An 11,514-nucleotide genomic window follows, 5' to 3' on the forward strand; every position below is an offset into this window, starting at 1 on the left:
AGTTATCACGAGGGTTGGGGAAACACTATGTCGGACATCAATTGTGATGCAACGGCCATTGTTCCCTCACTCTCGTCCCACCATCAGCTGCTTCCTGTGCCTTTTCCTTCCTTGTTTCTCACACGGCCTGTGTGTGGTATGTCAAGATAGTGGCAAAGCATGGTATTATGCATGTGGGGTGATTATGCAGACAAAGCAGCAAACTTGGGAAAGATAGAGTGTATTACATTAGACGGGAGATAGAAGTCATGAAATTAAGACTTTCTGCACCTCTGAGTATGTATTGTGAGGGAGAGAACCGGGAGGAGGGAGAGGATGGGTTTGGTCATGGGTAAATGAGAAAAACACATTTGTTGACTTGTGGAGGGATTAAGAAGAGAAGTACAAACTTCACATATCTTAATGCATGCCAAGACAATGTGCATGTGTTAGTCCAATAAGAGGCCATCTGTTTAATACATATGGTTTGAGGGTTGGGGTGAGGGACAAAAAAAAAAAACAGAGAGGATGAGAGGAGGGAAAAAAAGAAGCTAGTGGTAAGTACGTGTGGGAGTAGTGGGTAGACAAGATAAATAAATTTGGGATAACAAAGGAGAAAGATGAGGAAATGGAAAGTGTGTGTTTGGGGGCTGGAGGTGTGATGTGATGTACAATGGATTCAGAAAGTATTGACACCCTTTGACTTTTTCACATTTTGTTGTGTTACAGCCTGAAATTAAAATAGATTAAATTTAAATTTTTTGTCACCGATATACACAAAATACCCCATAATGATAAAGTGAAAACATGTTTTTCGAAATTTTTACAAAAAAAAAAAAATAAGAAGCTGAAATGTTTTGCATCAATAAGTGTTCAACCCACTTGATTCAATACATTGTCGAAGCACCTTTGGCAGTGATTGCAGCTTCAAGTCTTCTTGGGTATGTCTGAATCAGCATTGCATATCTGGATTTGAGGATTTTCTCCCATTCTTCCTTGCAGATTTTCTCAAGCTCTGTCAAGTTGGATGGAGAGTGTCGGTGAACAGCAATCTTCATGTCTTTCCACAGATTCTTAATGGGATTTAAGTCTGGGCTTTGGCTGAGCCACTCAAGGACTTTTATGTTCTTGTTCTGAAGCCATTCCAGTGTTGCTTTGGCTGTATGATTGGGGTTATTGTCCTGTTGGAACATAAATCTTCACCGCAGTCTAAGGTCTTTTGCACTCTGAAGCAGGTTTTCAACAATAATTTACCTGTATTTGGCTCCATTCATTGTTTCCTTTATCCATGGAAGTCTCCCAGTCCCTGCCGTTGAAAAGCATCCCCATAGCATGATGCTGCCACCACCACACTTCACAGTAGAGACGTTGTTAGATGGGTAATCTTCTTACATATGGCAGCTTGGCTGCCGGGTAGCTATCATTTTGTTGGGGCGTGACTATACCGCTGATGCTGTGCCACTCTACCAGTACACTGGTACTCATTTTGCTGACCTTGGAAGGATGGCAGGCTGAGTCAACCCCACCTGGTGTTAATTCAGTGGTCAACGGGGCTTGAATTCAGGACCCTAAGATCCCAAGCCAGCCATCCTAACCACTAAGCCAACACCAGGCTGGATGGGTAATGAGCTGTGCTTGGTTTTCACCTGACGTAGCGCTTTCCATTCAGGCCAAGGAGTTCAATTTCTGTCTCATCAGACCACAGAATCTTTTGTTTCATGATCTCAGTCTTTCACATGCCTTTTTGCAAACTCCAGCCATGCTGTCATGTGTCTTTTTCTCAGGAGTGGCTTCTGTCTGGCCACTCTCCAATAAAGCCTAGATTTATGAAGTGCTGCAGAGAATTTTGTCCTTCTGGCAGGTTCTCCCATCTCAGCCAAATAACTCTTTTGTTCTGTCAGAGTGGTCATTGGGTTCTTGGTCACCTCCCTGACCACGGTCCTTCTTGTCCGGTTGCTCAGTTTGATCAGACGGCCAGCTCTAAGAAGAGTCTGGGCAGTTCCATATTCTTCCCATTTCCTAACGATGGAGCTCACTGTGTTCTTGGGAACTTTCAACACTAGAAATTGTTTTACACCCTTCCCCAGATCTATGCCTCCTCATAATTCTATCTTGGAGTTCTATGGACAGTTCCTTGGACTTTATGGTTGAGTTCTGCTCTGACATGCACTGTCAACTGTGGCACCTTATATAGAAAGTTGTGTTTCTTTCTAAATCATGTCCAATCAATTGAATTGGCCACAGGTGGACTCCAATCAAGTTGTAGAGACATCTCAAGGATGATCAAAGGAAACTATGCGCCTGAGCTCAATTTGGAGTGTCATAGCAAAGAGGTTGAATACTTATTGACGCAAGACATTTCAGCTTTTCACTTTTTATTGATTTGTAAAAATTGATCAAAACATGTTTTCACTTTGTCATTATGCAGTATTTTGTGAGTATCGGTGACAATTTATTTTTTAATGTAATCCATTGTAAATTCAGGCTGGAGCACAACAAAATGTGACAAAAGTCGAGGGGTGTGAATACTTTCTGAAGGCATTGTATGCTACATACACTGGGATAGGGAAGTTCAAAATGTCATCACATATGCCAACAAAATAAATTAATGGTCCTTAAGTGAAATCTTCCCAGACTTACTGTTATAAAGTCAGAAACATAAAGAAAGGCGTGTGTCGAGGAAGTCTTAAAATAAACTTCTCTCAAGGGATATCTCACTGGAGATGACATGGAATGTTTGTGGATCTCTCTATACACTACAGTCTGCACAAGTGATTATCCTTTTCCAAAAGCAAACTAGATGCACAAGACAAGTGCTTGGTCCACTCAGCAGATTTTCAATGGCAATGCCTGCACTACACACCTGCACATGACTGACGATAACATGTATTGCTGGGCAATTGAGACTGTGTTAAAAAAAATTTTAAACTGAAATTCAAAGGTCATAGTGGTAAGAATTTACTCAGAGTTTGAAACAAAGGGAAAATTTGCTTGACTAACTACAACTCGTATCAAAGTGATCCCACTACAGAAAGAAGGTGCAATTTTGAAGGACGGGAGACAAAAGATTTGACATGAGTGCTTGTCTGCTTCGCCATCTGTACACTCAGACGAACCCTGCACAGGAAATGGATTGGAGCCTAAAGGGATCTGGAAAGCGTGAAGGGCCGTCGAGACAAGGACACGAAGCAGGCCCGAGCCAGTGTGACCGCAAGAAGCCCGACACGGCTGGAAGCCTGGCAGGCAATGCGGTATCATTCTGAATAACCAGGCAACAGAGGCTGCATCGAATAGAAACTGTGCCAAAGTGGGAGGACTTGAAGGCTTCCAGCTGCCTGTGGTTAAACTATATAGTTCAAGTGCCCTTCGATGAGAAGACAATTATCGAAAAAAATCATAAAAAAAAAAACAACCTTTTTTCTGCCCCAAGGAGCTGTTACGGCTTCATCGAGATGCATTCCCATTTTGCAAAACGAAATAAAAAGGAAAGCCCAGCTACCGAATAAAAGTCAAATTTGAAATGGCAGGTCCTTCAAATCATCTTCAAACAAAAACATGATGAAAGCAATGAGGACAACATTTCCAATGTGATGAAGTTTAACGACTCCAAAGGTTAACCATAAATTTGACATGAAAATGGTCCAAGAAAGCTCGTGAATGGTTTTTGGGACGAAGCGTTTTGAAGATTCATTACCACAAAGGTTTTCCTAAACTGTTTATAGATATCAGAATAATCACTAAAATCGATGACTCTTTACAATCTGAGGTTAAACCGACTCGTCATTTTTACAACAACTATGTGATCGTTTCCTTCATCAAGGTGGGTTCAGGTGGAAGGCCTGGAGTTAAATTGGAAAGTATAGGACATATTCGCAAGAATCGAAAGCAATCGTCCAACTTACCAAATAAACTAATGGTTTGAAATAAAATCCTTTATAAGTCCATTTTCACAGAATATGAGCGGTTTTGAGCTCTTTTCTGGAGGCCTATCAAAAAAAAAGAACTCCAACATGAGAGACAAAGAGAACCAATGGTGAGCCTTTTGGAGGACAAGGAGGTAAAATAGGATGAGATGGATGAGGAGGAGGCAAAGGAAAAGGAAGAGGTGGAGGAGGAGGATGGGAAAGGGGACGTGAAAGAGGAGGAGGATCAGATGGAGGATGAGGGTTTGGAGGAAAGGATGAGGAGGAAACATTGGAGGAAGGACCAGCAAAATATGACATTTAAAAAGAAAAATACGACATCTGCACCACCCTGTCGGACGAGTATGCAAAAATAGACAGAGGGGTATGGGAATATCCTTTATATTGATTGCCAAAAGCACATTTGTATCCAAAGCCCTGGAAGTCACATCAGAACATACTCGCATTTTAATTCAGGTGAGGAAGAGGAAAAACACTAAGGGATATAAGGTGGGGGGCGCAGGCACCAGATTACTCCTACCCCAATAAAGGGTTGTCACAAAAACCATCCACAGTGCAGTTTGACTCGTAGAAAAGTTTTTTTTTTGAATAAGAGGGTCACAATATACAGTGTACGGGTGAAGGGCTCCAGTATGCGTATGAACAATGACTTGTTCTACAGACCAAGTTTACATGCTGCCACAGGCTCTATCCTCACTATAACTTGAGAACTGACAAGGACTGAGTCAATATTGTTGTCTGCATAAGGTGAATATATAAGTTTTCGTAAGTGGCATGCAAGGTCTCTTAATATGCATTGCAAAAAGCATGGGATGGACAATATATTACAATGTAAGACAAGCCCTTGTATAACAATGTGTTGTTCGTCTTTCGGCTGCTCCCGTTAGGGGTCGCCACAGCGGATCATCCGTTATGATCCGCATACTGATTTGGCATAGGTTTTACGCCGAATGCCCTTCCTGACGCAACCCTGGTCGCCTCTTACGACACAGGGATAAGGATTGGGTTTCGCCATGATTCCGGGCTGCCCTACACCCTCTCATAGTGCGGCCCAGTGCAGAGTTCCCGTCCTCAAGCGATCCTCCAACTCAAGCCTCCGAGTATCCGGATTACAGACGCACGCCACTACGCCCGGTGTCTTGTATAACAATGTATTACCAGGTATTACTGACAAATCTCACATACCCACAATCTCTCTCTGAAAGCACCGTGTGGCAAACCTCCCTACCTATTTCTTAACAATCCTCTTGAGGAAGTTTGGTCATTCAAACTCCTGGGTTTCACAATCAGCCATGATATTTCTGAAGCAAACCATATTTCAAAGTTGGCCTTCAAAGCCAGCCAACTGGGCATCCTCTGTCGCACAAAGTCCTTCCTTGACACACCCGAACTCCTATCCACCTACAAGGCCTTCATCTGCAGCTTAATGGAGTACTGCTCTCCGCTCTGAGGTGGCTCCCTTGCCTCACATCTTGCTCAGATTGACGCTGTGGAAACCAAAACCTTCAAGATCATTGGAATCTCATGTGATGAAGCTGAGTCTACCAGCTTATCAATTTGCCATTGCAGAGAGGTTGCTGGTCTCTCTGTCTTCTACTGCCTCCTTTCTGGTCTTGCACACTGCTCTTTCTGTACTTTGTCCCTGCCCCAGGTTTCTGCAGGGCTCACACTGTCCACCGTCAACCCTCTCCTAGTGAAACCAGCTCAATCCAGGATCACTGCTCACCTCCACTCATATGTTCGTCTTTTTTTCCCACCTGTGGAACCAGCTTCCACATCCTCTTCAATCTTATTCTTCCCTTCAGGTCTTCAAGACAGCTATTCACCGCCATCTCAGATCGTCCCCAATGCAAAACCATGATCTTTTCTACCCTCGTTAACCTCACCCAAATCCATCGTCCTTCCAATTTTCCCCACTTGCAGTTTCCCTCTGTATCCATCTTGTCTACCCCATTCATGAATGTTTTGCACCCGGAATATGTCTGTTACATCCTGATCTGTTCAGTGCACCACGAGCCTCGACTATGTATACAAGAAAGGCAAGCCCTGGGATGGACAATGTATTACCAGGTAAGACAAGTTTACAGATTCAGCCAGCCTTTGGCAATTGTTTCAACCTTGAATACTCGTAAATGAAATATATCAGTAGAACATGGGCTTCTTCATCACATCATCACAGGTTGGTCTAACACAACAAGGATCAAGTTGATCAAAATAGTTTACTCTTAATAATTACCTGTGCCACCGAAGACTCTGTTCTGTTCTTGCACATGGCAGCTTGACTGTCGGGGTAGCTATCATTTCTTGGAAACACAGCTGTACTGCTCATGCTGTGCCCCTCTACCACTACACTGGTACTCATTTCGCTGACCACGGAAGGATGACAAGCTGAGTCAACCCCACCTGGTGTTAGTTCAGCAGCCAACAGGGCTCGAACTCAGGACCCTAAGATCCTAAGCCAGCCACCCTAACCACGAAGCTCACACCAGGCTTGCCACCAAAGGTTGACGGACGTTGTGTTTGTGCTTGTTTGTCTGTCTGCAAGCAAGATATCTCAAAAGGTTATGAATGGATTTGGACAAAACTTGGTGAAGAGGTTAGGTGTATGCCAAGGATTAATTTATTCGATTTTGGTGAAGATCTGGATTCAGATCCAGACACTATGATTTTTTAAGGGATTCTTTGCTTTTGTGAGATGTGGCCAAAACGATATAGAACAAGATATCTCAAAACTTTGTGGATGGATTATGACAAAACTTGCTGGATGAGTTGGGTATGTGACAGGAACAAGCATATTAGATTTTAGTTCAGGTCAGGATCCAGAACTGGCCGATTAGTGTGATACAAAACGTAAACTGTTCAGCCTGGCGGAGGTATGCACTCTACCAATTTGGTGGAGATGTTGGGTGTATGATAAGGATGAAATTATTAGCTTTTGGTTTAGAACCGGATCTGGATACTGGAATTTTAAAGTGATTCTTCACCATTGAGAGATCGTGCCAAAACTATATGTAGCATGGTATCTCAAAAAGCCGTCAACGGATTTGGACGAAACTTGGTGGACACGTTGGGTCTCTGACATGGAAGAATTGATTGAATTTTGGTGAATATCCAATAATTTTTTTTCATCGATTAATAATTCTTCACCATTGAGAGATGGGGCCAAAAACGATATATAGCATGGTATCTCAAAAAGTTTCAGACAGATATGGATGAAACTTGGTGGACATGTTGGGTGTGTGACTAGGAATAATTGATCCAATTTTGGTGAAGATCCAGATCTGGATCAGACAATTTTTAAAGCGATTTCTTCAGCATTGAGGGATCGGGCCAAAAACCATATATAGCATATTTCAAAACGGTGTAGACGGATTATGACAAAACTCGGTGGATGAATTGGATAGGTGACAAGAACAAACCAATTCGATTTTGGTTAAGGTCCGAATCCAACTCTGGCCTATCATTGGAATAGAAAACATAAACTGTTCAGCCTGGTCGAGGTATGCGCTCTACAAAGTAGTGTTCCAATTTTGTTGTTTTTATTTCTGAAAAAAGTTAGTTTTTTATTTTCTACAACCTTTAAAAACCATTATTTTATTTCAATTGAATTATATACTTGAACACTGGAGTACACAAATCACCTTATTGACACTTCCAAAAACCTCCAATTTAGCAGTACTTGGACAAAATTTGCCGCTCGCACTCTCAGCGTTCGGGAATATCGAGATTCAGACAAAATTGTGGTGCGTAGGAAATATAGATTGTGCTGGGAAACGGAAAGCAAGCGTTGAAAAGCCCCTCCCCATGTCCTTCTTTTTGTGTTGTTGTAAATATGTTGTTTTGATAATTATAGTTATCAAACTACCAGACAATTACCAGACCATGTGACGGTGACTAAACGATTTGCTAAGAGGAGACAAATACCAAGATTAGGGCAGGGGAGGAACATTAATGGAACGAGAAAGATGTGGAGGAAGAATGAAACATGACAAAACTAGAAGGGCACTCGGTAGAGCACATACCTCCACCATGTAATGCCTGATCCAGAACATATCAGGCCCAATATATATTTTTAAATATCATGCTATATATCGTTTTTGGCCCAATCTCTCAATGGTGAAGAATCACTTTGAAAATTAAATAATTATCGTATCCAGATCCAGATCTTCACCAAAATCTTATCAGTTCGTCCTTGTCACACACCCAACGTGCCCACCAGATTTCATCCGGATCCATCCACAACTTTTTGAGATATCCTGTGCACAGACAAACAAAGAAACTAGAAGGGCACTCGGTAGAGTGCATACCTTCGCCACGCAATGCCTGATTCAAGAGAACATCTCGGGCCCAATCCATTTTTGAAATGTCATGCTATACAGTTCGATATCGGTTTTGGCACAATCCCTCAATGGTGAAGACACACTCTAAAATTAAATAATTATCGTATCCAGATTCGGATTCAGATCTTCACCAAAATCGAATCAATTTGTCCCTGCCACACACACAATGTGTCCACCAAGTGTTATCCGAATCCGTCCACAACTTTTTGAGATATTGTGTTATATATCGGTCTAGCCCTCTCTCTCAATGGTGAAGAATCAATCACTTTAAAAATTATCAGATCTGGATCCGGATTTGGATCTTCACCAAAATTGAATCAATTATTCCTTGTCATGCACCCAACATATCCACAAAGTTTCGTCCGAATATGTCCATAACTTTTTGAGATATCATGCTATATATTATTTTTAGCCCAATCTCTCAAATAGTGAAGAATCACTTTAAAATTCTAGTAGTCGGATCCGGATCCGGATCTTCACCAAAATCAAATCAGTTCGTCTTCATCACACACCGAACCTGTCGACAAAATTTCATCCAGATCCGTCACAACTTTTTGAGATATCCTGTACACAGGCAAACAGACAGAAAGGGGTGAAAACATAACCTCCTTCACCTTTGGTGGCGGAGGTAACAAGAAAGACGTCATGCAGAGCACGATGCTTGTAAAGTCTATTAAACAAATTTGACTTCAAAAATAATTGGTGGTTGAATTCAATGACCAAATATGTAATTCCTCTTCAAATACCAAATCAATTGGATGAAAATTGACAATTTTAGACATTCCTGCTTAGTTGTTGACCTTTGGCCTATGCTGACCTTTTGGTCTCTGTTGACCTCAAAAATAATTGGCTGGTTGAATTCAGTGACCTGAAATATCAATACTCTTCAAATTTCAAGTCAATCAGATGAAAATTGTGGATTTTAGGAATTCTTGCCCTCAAGATGGCCTTTGAACTTTGACCTCAAAATCAATAGGCTTCTCAGTTGAGACTACCTCTTCAACTCGGTGAAGTTTCGTGAAGATCGATTTTAAATTGTGACCTCTAGGTAGTTGACAAACAGACAGGCAGATTAACAAAATCGACTGACCAACAGACTTGAAAAATCTTCGATTTTGGAAGTAACAAACAAACGAGAAGAAGACGTCATGCAGAGCACGTCACTTGCAAAATCCATAAAACAAATTTGATCTCAAAAATAATTGGTGGTTGAATTCAATGACCAAATATGCAACTCCTCTTCAAATTTCCAATCAATCGGATGAAAATTGACCTTCGGTGGTGGAGGTAATGATGGATATTTCCCTTTTGGAAGGAAGGTTCATTCTAGATTTGGGGGGGGGGGGGGGGGATCGTTGATAGATGTTTCAAACAACTTAACCAAAGAAGAGGAGGTTACAGATAGATAAATACCAAATATGATGAGAGTGAATCTATGATATTCATTTACAGGTGTCCTTCGGAGCTGAAAACGACCGTTCACACGTGACATGCAAACAACATGGAGATGTGAATTCACTTGGAGTGTAGGAGCTGCTGCCCAGCCAGAAACCACACTCCGAGAGAGCAGGCAGTGTAACCTATTGTCAAAGGATATCCAAGAAGATCAGAGCACTTGGAATCCATAATTTGTTCAGAGTGACAGCGACAGGGTGACTGCCCTCAGGAATCTTTAACGTCTACCAGCTAATACTAGCCATTGGGACACCAAAGATGAACGTCCATCCGAGCGAAGGTGCACTTTGTGATGAAACACCCTGCGTGAGACCACCAATCCGACAGTTTATAGTGGGGTGGGAAATCGAACCCAGACTAGACAGCTTAAAGGTAAGAGCACAACTCTTGCACCACCGTGTCGGACTAACTTTCCAATAGGAAGACATTGTTTTATGACCATTGAGTTATTGATACGTCATGAAGCCTGCTGGTGGTTTAACGGTTAAGGTCTTTAGATTTTGAGTTCAATCCTCCGTTGCCATAAACAACCCCAGGTGGCTTCACTCAGCCTGTCATTCATCCTTCTGAGGGTCAGCAAGATGAGTACCAGATCTGGTAAAAATGAAACCAAATCAGCCATTTGAGTTTCCTGTGTTGGAGTAGTGACCCTTCCAGGATTGTGCCCTGTCTCCAATGAAACTGTTTTTGCAGCCCCCTGTGTGCCTGATGGTGTGAATGGAATGTTGTTGTTTTCATTTGACGAGTTTAAAGATAGAAATTGTGCTGCGTGTGAATGCACGAGTGTTTGAAGGGAGATTTTGCTGCACATTTCACGGATATACATCATCAAGATTCCATGATATTTACCTCCGCCACCGAAGGTCAAGGAAGTTGTTGTCACCCCTTTCTGTCTGTTTATCTGTTTGTTTGTGTACAGGATATCTCAAAAAGCTGTGCACAGATCCGGATGAAATTTTGTGGACAGGTTCGAAGTGTGACAAGGACGCACTGATTAGATTTTGGTGAAGATCCGGATCCGGATCCGACTACTTGAATTTTTAAAAGTGATTCTTCACCATTGAGAGGTAGGGCTAAACTAATATATAGCACGATATCTCAAAAAGTTGGGGACGGATTTGGATGATCCTTGGTGGACAGGTTGGGTGTGTGACAAGGAAGAAATGTTTCAATTGCAGTGAAGATCCGGATCTGGATACGAGAATTATTTAATTTTTAAAGTGATTCTTCACCATTTAGAGATTGGGTTCAAAAACGATATAGTTCTGTATGGGATGATATTTCAAAAATGTAATGGGCCCGATATGTTCTCGTGGATCAGGTATTAGGTGGCGGAGGTACGCGCTCCACCGAGTGCCCTTCTAGTTTTCAAGTGGAACAAAAGGTTAATCGGTGACCGTGTCATTGATTCAAAGGTCAACGCTGTGTCGTATTATATACTTTTTCATCAATCGGTGTTGATGAAATAACGTCCTTCGGGTGTTAACTTCGTTGTTGGCACATGGTCCAACCGCAGGTCAACAATTGTTATCTCGTGATTTGGACGTTATTGAGATGCATTTATTGTACAAGTTGCAAATAACAAACAATCCAGGGAATGATTTACCTTTACCTAGATACATTTGAAAGGGGTTGGCCGTTGTGTGCCTGTACCTCGGACAATTAATGCACTTGACGTTAGTTGTGTGATTAGCACGACCTGCAATGCACGTTGCACGGTTGCGATTCCAATATGACATCGACGTTATGGGCCAAATGACCATCTTCTAAAACTTTCGTTGTGCTGTTTCCTTGGACTGTATTTCACTGATAAATGG

At 41.9% G+C, this 11,514-nt stretch overlaps 1 protein-coding gene across 1 annotated transcript in view; it reads right to left on the reverse strand.

Moving 5' to 3' along the window:
- NID1 (nidogen 1) overlaps nucleotides 1–11,514 on the reverse strand; it is a 131,595-nt gene that overhangs the window by 119,098 nt on the left and 983 nt on the right. The gene's annotated exons all lie outside the window — the stretch shown is intronic.

The sequence above is a fragment of the Eptatretus burgeri genome, chromosome 13 (assembly GCF_056783735.1).
Source record: "Eptatretus burgeri isolate ZD-2024b chromosome 13, Ebu_testis_v1, whole genome shotgun sequence".
In the NCBI taxonomy this organism is placed as follows: Eukaryota; Metazoa; Chordata; class Myxini; order Myxiniformes; family Myxinidae; genus Eptatretus; species Eptatretus burgeri.